Genomic DNA, 10154 nt, shown 5'->3' with positions numbered 1-10154 from the left:
TAAATAACAGTATATCCAGTAATCATATAAGTGCGCATGATACACAAAACAACATAAATGTAAAGAATGCAATATACAAATAGATGCACAAAAACTGGAATTAATTTCTCTTTATTATTCTTTGTTCAATATTATAGACTTGACCCTGCCCCGCGCACTCAGCTACGGACCCTACTAGGTCTCTATGCACTTAGTTGCAGAGCCTCTTCCTACTATTAGGACCCAATACACTTAGACTCTTGCTCTATGCTCGAACCATTCATATTTTTCCTTCCAATTCGCTTCGCTACAACTTAGAGTCTCGCTCTATTTATACAATACCATGGTCTGCGGACCATGGGTAGGCCGACATGACTTTACATTACATTACAATACTTTAGGGTGGACAACCCTATAACTCAACCTATACTTCGCACCCACAATTTGCAGAGTTTTACAATACATTTTACCAAAACTTGGGCTTTGAGCCCTAAAACAGGCTGTGGGGGGATTCCATGCCCAAAATTTATTAAGGAGATTAAGGAATATTTATCATATCCTATGGCCTAACATGATTACTATACGGGAAAAAGAGTATTTATTATGTAAAAGTGCATTAGAGACTAATTGGAGGAAATGTAGGAGGCTCATTCCCTACAATAACTCACCAAACAAGTGATGTGGTTGTTGGGAAGTTACTACATTATGTGATTATGAGGATCTTAGAAGACTAGATCTACTTTTATAGGAATTTTAGAGGGAAGTATCCCTCATTCAAAGAAGCTTGTCCCCTCACTCATTTTGTATAAATAAAGGAGCCCAAGAGCTTTGAAGGATTCTTTTCTTTTGAAGCATAGTGACTACTAGAGGTAGAAGCTTGTTGCTTATCATTTTAATTTATATATCATGCATTTAAGCAATTTTTGAAATCAATGGGAAGAATTTTGTTTCCTACAATTTGAGCTTGTTTTAGAGAGAATAGTTCCCTTAGGTTAAGGCCAAACTGAAGCACTTACAACTTTCCTTTTCATCACTATAATTGATTTCCACAATTAGTGTTTGTTATTGAGTTCATGAATTTAATAGCACAAGATAGTTTATGTTGTTACTTTTTGAAGGAGTTATTGAATTGTGTCATTAGCGTAAAATCTCTTTTGAATGCTATAGTTTAGGATTGGTTTCATGCTATTTATTTTATGCAACTAGACTACATTTATTTCTATGTCATTCATTTTTTACAATAAGTTAGGGTTTCAATTCCAAGGATTTCATTTCTTGCAAGTAGATTAGAATTTCTTTTTATACAACATTTACATTTCTTGCAAGTAGATTATAATTTCTTTTTATGCAATATTTCCATTCCTTGTAAATAGATTCAGATTTCATCCCATTCCTTGTAAATAGATTTTGATTTCGTCTTCTATAACATTTTTCCTTCATGCAAAATCCAGAATCAAATTTCAAAATGGTTGCTATATACCTTTCAATAAATCATTTTAAATTTATGGGCATTAAATTGTTTAGCCCAATTTGACTATCTCACCATCCTAGTGAGATTTGACGGGGTTGGAAATGAAGCCTAAAAGCTTCATCTGTCAATAATTCTCTTGGTCTCTTTGCTTGGATTGAGTTCATGGACATTTCCCTTGGTCTCTTGCATGGATGAGTTCATGGACATATAATAGCATTTCATACAGCCCAAGTAGACTAGCTCACCATCCTAGTGAGATTCAAGGGTGTTGACAATAAAGCTTCGTCTATCAATAATTCCCTTAGTCTCTTTGCATGGATCTATTTATGGTTGATAGGACATGATCTATTAAGATATATTATAATATAATATAATTTTAATTTAATTTAATGATAAAATTAAATTTATGTTATTAGTTTAAATTATAATATTAATTGGTTACGATTTAATACTAGTGCCATTGTTTTAAATTTAAATTATTAATTATATTTTATCATAAAAAAAACTTAAAAGTTTATTATAAAACATTAATTTAAAATTTATTTAAAATATAAAATTGCAATATAAACAACTAAACTCTAAAATATAAAAACCCTTTTCAAAAAAAACCGGTCAGGTTTGAAATTGCCCCAAGTTAAGGAAACTTTGCGAAATTGCTAAAAAGCTAAACCTTGATGTTAGAACTCTTCTTTCTTGGTGGAGCCACTCCATCTTGAGTTATGTCTGTTGTTTCTTCTGTTACGTTTTGCTCTGCTGTTTCATGTGTTACTGATTTAGACTTAACCCGATCATTGAGTGCCGAAATAACTGCATTCAAGGCTTTGAGAGGATCCTCCAAATGACTTATCAGGATCTCAGAGATCTCTGCAGGAGTCATTTCGGCTCCAGCCTCCCTCATGCTCTCCTCCACGGCAGAAAAAAGCGGATGGTCTTCAATCTGCAAATAATTAAAGGCAAGAGATTTGAATTGAGAGAAAGTGCAGAAGGAGAGGAGTATGTGCATGTCCATCCTTCCAGATCTTAACAGTGCAGGGTCAAGCCTATCCTTGTGGTTTGTTGTGAAGATGATAATTCGTTCCTCGCCACAGCAGGACCACAGTCCATCCGTGAAGTTAAGGACTCCCGAAAGAGTTACACGGCTTCCGCTTTCATGCTTAATAGGATTCGGAGGGTCGGAAAGCCTGTCCCTTAGGTCGAGCGAGCAGTCGATGTCCTCAATAACAATGATGGATGCGTTATTGGTTTTCAAGAGCAGCATACGAAGGTCGGAGTTGTCGTAAACCTTTGTGAGCTCCAGTTCGTACACATCGTACTTCATATAGTTAGCTATGGCGGCCACGAGACTAGATTTCCCTGTTCCAGGGGGTCCGTAGAGAAGGTATCCTCGCTTCCAAGCACGGCCGACTCTGTTGTGAAACTCCTTTCCTTTCTTAAAGGAGTCGAGATCCTTCATGATTTTCTCCTTCGTCGTCGGATCGAGGGCCAGAGAATCGAAAGTGGATGGATGTTTGAACGGAACACCGGTCCATAATTGCCTATTGGTATAGATGGTTATGGCCCTGTTCTGTCTCTTGATTTCAGCTGCACGTCTAGCAATATGATCAAAGTAGGTACACAATAAGCGCCTGCTCCGCTTCTCTATTTTTAGGGAAAACCAGCGCCTATCGATTGGTTTATCAATACCAACTTGTTCAACGTGGCGAGACCACCAAAATGTTGCTCCGTTGAAGGATTCCTGCATCGTCTCCCCGGAAGCCGGACCAAATTCCGCACTGGTCGTTTCCCTGGTGCGAAATACTGTGAGTCTTCGGAGGTCCTCAGTGGCGTCCAGGGTGGGTAAGTAGAGTTGCACATCCTTGTATACCTCATTTGAAATGACTCCATCATTCCCAGTGTATTGTTGAATGTCAAGTTCGTAATAGTTATTGAAACGTCGCTGAAAACGGGAAACCCATTGTTTCAGCCATTGCTGCAACTGTGGAGGCAAGAAGTTTTGGAAGAGAGACAAGAGACTAATCCATACCCAAATTTGTGAAATCACGAGATTTATCCTGAACTGGTCCATCCTCAATCACGTGATACTTGGTGACGCTTATTGTGGTGGATTGTGATGGTGCGAGAAGGTTTTATATGGATCCAAGTACTTCGGTTTGACACCGATTCCCAATCGGCGTAGTAGACATTATGCTTCATAGTTTAGAACAAATAAACCAATTTTTCAAATAAACAAAAATAAGGCAACACGTTTCACTTCGGTCTAACGTTCTGACTACGCCAAGACGGTCGTCTACAATCTAGAAGTACGATACTATTACTTTTCCAAATTGAAAAGTATCCCTATTACTATGATAACTACACTCAATTCGATCCGGAGTGGAAGATCCATTGGCTTTTTAAGATCCACAAATCATAATTATTTAAGGGTTTTGATTTAGATATAGTCAAAGAAAAGGTATTTTTAAGTATGAAATTTAAGTTCTACATCAATTTTATAATTTCCAAATCTCTAATTCATTTATATTTAAAAAGTACGATACCAAAATTGATAATACTAAATTTAAATAAGAAATTTGAAAGTATATAAAGGATTCTATATTATTTATTGAAACGCTCAAATAATATATTCAGTAGATGAGTTTGTTAACGATAATGAGCCCCAAAGCCTAGCTCTTATATGGTCTTTGAATTCTTGATGTGTGAGTAATCTCGTGTCGCTTGAGGGAGCAAGTAGCATTAAAATGAAAGAATTATTAAAAGGAAAGGATACTCAACATTGATAGAGTGTTTTTGATAGTATAAGTTTGTTATGGATGGATGAAAGCAGGGATGGAAAGAGTGGTTTCGAGGTTTTATTTATAGAGGGAATAATAGTGAAGCATTCTTAACATTATAGTCAAAATGGTTAGTAGTGATCAACAAATCAAGGCTAAGACTAGCATTTAATGTTTAGAAATGTCAACATATAATGACTTTCCCTCGCAATAACTCCAACCAACCAGCCAATCCTAGGCAGTCCTAAGCTTGGAAGTAACATGCTTGTATTGCCTAATCACAACAACTCTCAACTCTAGAGGAACCATTAACTCTTCTAACCTCTGCCATACCTTGTCCCAAGGCACTATGTCAAATACTTTTATAAAGTCAACAAAACAACAAAAGAGATCAATTTTATTATTATGACATTTATCAACAATGATCCTAAGAGTAACAATGTGGTATATAGTTGATTGATGACTCCTTAATCTGACTTGTCCTTTAGCTCTTTTTCCCTAGATTTCAAGCCAAAACGAGAACATATAACTTTTCTTAAATGCAACTGTCATCTTTTCACATATAGCAAGTGTCATCTTTTCGCATAGGAATTGGCGCTTATCATGTAAAGTGGAGTTTTGGTTTGTTTCAAGAGGAAATATTTGTGATAATGAGTTTTTTTATCATGTAGAAATGGTCTACACTCATTTCCAAAGTTTCACATACTATTGCACAAGTGTCATCATTGTCATCACAAAGTGTATCTTTAGTGTCACACTTGGAATGTGTTTTCGTAATGTTAATGCATTGAGGAAAATGTGTTTTTCATGTGTTCTAAGTGTCCCATGTTGTGTCGTCAAGTGATGTAAGTGTGTGATCATGTTCAAGTCTTGCTTTTATTCAACTTCCTCTAATTGATCCAACACTTAGTCAAAATTGGAAAAACTCCTGACCAGGCCACTCAACCTCATTAAGCCCCTTGAAATGCACATTGCACAATCTCAGTCCTCAAGAAAATACCTCGTCTCTTGAACTATGCAATGTGTGGTTTCTGACTCCCAAAAATGTGCATTTCACAACCTCAGTGATCTAGCCTAGCCCTTGATTTGGAGAACTGCACAATCTTTCTCTCCAACCAAGCTAGCATTGTCCATTGCATAGTCTCAACCCTCAAGCCTCAGTCGTGAGCTCCTAAAATGTGCACCTATGCAGTCACGTGGCCTCCTATCCTTCAAGTACTGTGCATTTCACAATTTTAGTTCTCAAGCCTGGGCCTTGGCCTAAAAAACTATGCAATTATGCCCTCCAGGCAAGCCTAAAATGTGCATTGTACAGTCTTAGACCTCAAGCCCATTCATTGAGCTTCTGAGGTGTGCAACTGTTCAGTACAATAGACTCCTCTGCCTCGCAAAACTATGCAGTTTGCTGAAATAGTGCAAAATGTTCAGCTTGGCTTACTGACTCCCAAAACTTTGCAATATGCTTGCATAGTCCATCCCAAACTGTGCATTCTTTTGAAAATACAACAAGAAAATCCTAATTTAATGTTGTCCTTGAATTAAATTAGGAATAAAGCTGTAATTCCACATTACATGACAACTTATATTAGTTAACTAAGTTAATTTGACTTAGTTGTCTCAGTTAATTTGCATTGAGGGTCTAACTTGAGTCATGTAGAGTGTCTCCTACATTATAGGATCTCTGGTTGAGTTTATTTTGTGTTGTAATTAATTAATTCAGTTTAAATGAGTTAAAGTCAGTAAAACTAGTTCCAACTGTTGGAAGAACTAGTGGGAGATCTAGTAGTGTGGTGTTGTTTGCAGTGATCAACCAGTTAACTAATGGTTCACTCATAAATAACTCATGCATGTCAAATTTGAGAGGTACCCAATTGATATTGGAGTTAAAGGACAATGTACTATCCGTTCTATAATCATCTAAATTATATATGTGGTGCATGCTATTTGAGGAAGGCCTATGATGGATTGCACGTTTCCTTTAAGGAATTTTCCTAATTAATAGGGGGCTAATTTCCATGGAAACAACACAAGGAAATAGAGACTTGGGAAAGCAATAAATTGGTTAAGTATTGGCCTAGGCTTGTATAGGAAGCTGAGAGACAAATAAAGATAGTGCAGAGGTTTCTCAAGCTTGAGAAAAGCATTGTAATATTCTCATATTTTTAGACTAATGAGATATACAGATAACAAGGGTTTTAGCTGTGGTTTTCCCTAGGAAATCATTGTGTAATGTCTTGATTGAATTCCTTCTCTTGTATGCTTCATGATTTCGCAGTCGTTTAATTATTTGCGCTGATGAGTAGAGTAGATTCAAGCCTATTGTTTTAATAAATTAAAGTTAGTAGTTTGAATATACATTGATTTTATACATGGTATCAAAGCATAAATCACTCTAGAATAGGAGAATACAATTTTTTTCTTTTACAAGTGAAATTGAATTTGTAGTATCATACTTCAGATCTAGTAGGATTTCATTCTATGGATTAACACTTGAATATGCCCTTGAGGGTATTTCAAACTATATTTCTTGGAAGGAGAGGATGGAGGTAGCATTCGAAGACCATGGGCTTAAGGAATCCATAGAAAAATATATTCCTAAGCCCCCAGCAACTAATGTTCATGATCTAGCAGAGTAGAGAAAATGTGTTGCAAAGGTGAGAAGAATTATCTTAGAAGGAGTTCAAGATCATATTCTCTCAAACCTACATGGTAAGGATACTCCATATGTAATGTGGAAGGACTTGATAGACTCGTTTCAATACAACATGGACCACAAAAGGCTGGCACAGAAGAACAAGGTCAGAAAAATCAACATGGAGAAGGGCGATAGAATACCAAAGTACTTCACAAAGTTCACCTAATGTAGAGATGATATTGGAAGTGTTGGTGTCACAATTTTTAAAGATGATCTGGTGAACCTAGCACTTCTATGCCTTCATAAGAGCTGGTACAGCTACCATGATTTGGTAAATGGGAGGGAGAAGATACCAGAGTGGGAGCATTGTGGTCTGAGTTGGTGCAAGAAGAGATTCAACGTAATGCTAGAGATGGGACCTCATCCAAAGAAGCGGAAGAGGATTTTGCATTAATTAGATAAGAAAATAAAGCCAAGGGAAATAAGTCCCAAGGTTAGGAGGGAAAGAGGAAATACTTGTCCAACATCAAGTGTTTTCACTTTTCCATGTTTGGGCACCATGCCATGAAATGTACACATAAGGCAAGCAAGAAGGAGCCGGTAGTAGTAGTAGTAGGTGAAGCTATTGCTTCACAATTCAAACTTTGTGTCAATTGTGGGTTCCTCCTGGTGATGATTTCAAAGTTGGGAAGTCTAAAAATTGAATTCATACTCCATCTCTTCATCCTCTTCCTTTTTTTCATGAATTAGATATAACGGAAGAAACTCCACGATGGCTCATCAAGCCTCTCATGAAAACCAATTTTTACATTCCTTAAGATGGTATTAACACTCATAACTTTGGTCTTGAAGCTAATTTGGATTTCCTTTATTCTTTCTCATCTACATTCCATGAATCTTTTTATAGTGATCTACCGATCAATCTACTCCACGAGCTAGTTTTTCATACTCTCTTTATTTTCATGTTGCTAGTCCAAATTGCGATAAGATTGAAGGTAGTCACATTACATAGGTAGAAGAGAAGGAAGGTGAATATTTTTTCAACATTTCTTCTCTTTCTCAAAATCCTTCATGTGAAGATGTTTTCTCCTCATTCTTAGGTTATATTGAATCTGGTAATCTTGGTTTTCAATCAAATGCAATTAGTTTTCATGATCAATTTCAAGTATTGGGAAACAATCATTTTGACAAGGATGATTCTGTCGATATAGAAGATGATGAATGTCCAAGCGCACCAATGGATCTTCTTGTTTCTCAAGAATATTTTAATTTATAAGAATTAGATATGGAATTTGTTCTAGCCGAAGAAAATATTCTTATCAAAACTTCCACTTCATCTCACTATCCCTTGTGCTCTCAAGTTTGTGATGAATGTACATAGGATGAAGATAATCTATGTTATTCAAGTTCTTCATCTAGTGAGTTAAATTCTCAATTGGAGAAAGGTGGTGATGTTTTCCATTGTGAAAATGAAAAAAGTCAAATCATTGAGTACTCTTTCCATCCCTCAACATCTATTCTATTGCATGAAAACAACTCTCTAAACCAACTTTCTCATGAAATTCCTCTAATTCATATATCTTTAGATTTGGGATCAAATGAATCTTTTAACTTGAGAAATATGGTTCTTGAAGTTGAAAAATATGATCAAGTCAGTGATAGGGATGGTTGTCATCGAGTGAGTAGTGATCTTATTGAAACCAATCTTAGAAACTATTCTCACACCATTCACGATCTGGTTCAATCTTCATGATATGATTTTACAATCCTTGAAAGTTCTAGGACTTGTTGGGAAGTCGAGGCACTTCAACATTCATTGATGGTTTGTCAGGATCTTGTGACTCTAGTAATCCCCCCCAAACTAAGTAAGATTTGGTTTCTCTCGCACAATCCTTCTCTTTGCATGGTTTCACTTGATGTAAATTTATTGTTTAAGGATGTTTGGTATTTTGGATGTAATTTTTCAAAATTTCAAGATTTCACTTCTAATCAGATTCAAAATATTCTTTTGTCGATTCATATTCATGAAAATATCTTGTATCAAAATTAGGTTTGGAATGTTCGTCTCTCTTAAATTCATGGAAATATGAAGTTGATCACCTCAAAGATCATGTTCAGTTGAAGGAATCATATCTATCATATTTATTACATGATAAGCAACTCCTAGTTTTGTTTATGAATATGATATCCTAAATCTTGTTCTTCATAGCACCTGAAATCCTCATGAGTTCAAATGAATGCATGAGTTATTGTACGAATCAAATTATTTTCCATTCACTATGTCCTGACTGGTCTCATGTGTTTGTTGTGTTGGAATTCCTTTCAAATTCATTCAATTATTGTGATGTTTGTACAATTTATCACCAGTTACAGGAATTGTAAGGAAGTTGGTACGATTGTTTAGAGCATTCCTAGAGTGGTTCGAAATGATTTATCTTCATTAACTACTAACTAGGAATCTGATGCTTTAATCAATCCATCATTTCATAATATTACTTGTCATTCATTTTATCATTTTACCACAAATATGTTTAATGACATTTTTTTTCATTGATTAATATTTATGGTTTTTATCACCAGTCAAATAATTTTCAAGTAGCTGAGGCACTTCAGCCTTCGCTAGTGGTTATGTTAGGTCCTCACTATCTCGACAAGCCTTTTGAGTATGACTAGATCTATTTTCCCTCACAATATTCTCATCTTGATCCGACACTTTCAATTGAAGGTTCATTTTTTCAAAGTTTTAAGGATTTTCAAGAGGATTGTTTCGAATTTCATGATCCAATTATCGAATGGTTGGAGAAATATTACTTGGAAAGCTCTGTTCCAAAGAATACAAGTGTCGTCATTGTCGTCGCAAAATGTATCTTTAGTGTCGCACCTGGAATGGCCTGTTGCAATGTTTTCACAATGATGAAAGTATGTTTTTCATGTGTTCTAAGTGTCCCATGTTATGTCTTTAAGTGAACTAAGTGTGTGATCTTGTTCCAATCTTTCTTTTATTCAACTTCCTCTCACTGATCTAACACTTATTCAAAATTGGAATAACTATCGATCGGGCCACTCGACCTTATCTAGCCACCACATAGTCCTAGTTCTCAAGAAAAATCCTTGTTCCTTGGCACTACGAAATGCATAGTATCTGCCTCCCAAAAATATGCATTCCACAACCTCAATGCTCAAGCCTAAACCCAGAGTCCCAAAACTGCACAATATTTCTCTCTAACCAATCTAGTGTTGCACATTATGCAGGATTAGTCTTCAAGCCTAAGTCTTGAGCTCTTGAACCACACAAATA

General features: G+C 35.9%; 1 pseudogene; it reads right to left on the bottom strand.

The window, feature by feature from the left end:
* Positions 1 to 2114: 2114 nt before the first annotated feature.
* LOC149194585 (AAA-ATPase At4g25835 pseudogene) lies at positions 2115 to 3515 on the bottom strand (annotated as a pseudogene).
* Between the last annotated feature and the right edge of the window lie 6639 nt (positions 3516 to 10154).

Source organism: Pinus tabuliformis, chromosome 2_2 (genome assembly GCF_031772625.1).
Source record: "Pinus tabuliformis cultivar Carrire ecotype Pingquan chromosome 2_2, CPIR1, whole genome shotgun sequence".
Lineage (NCBI taxonomy): Eukaryota > Viridiplantae > Streptophyta > Pinopsida > Pinales > Pinaceae > Pinus > Pinus tabuliformis.
Note: the sequence above shows the minus strand (reverse complement) of the source record. Positions and strands in the feature narration are given on the sequence as shown.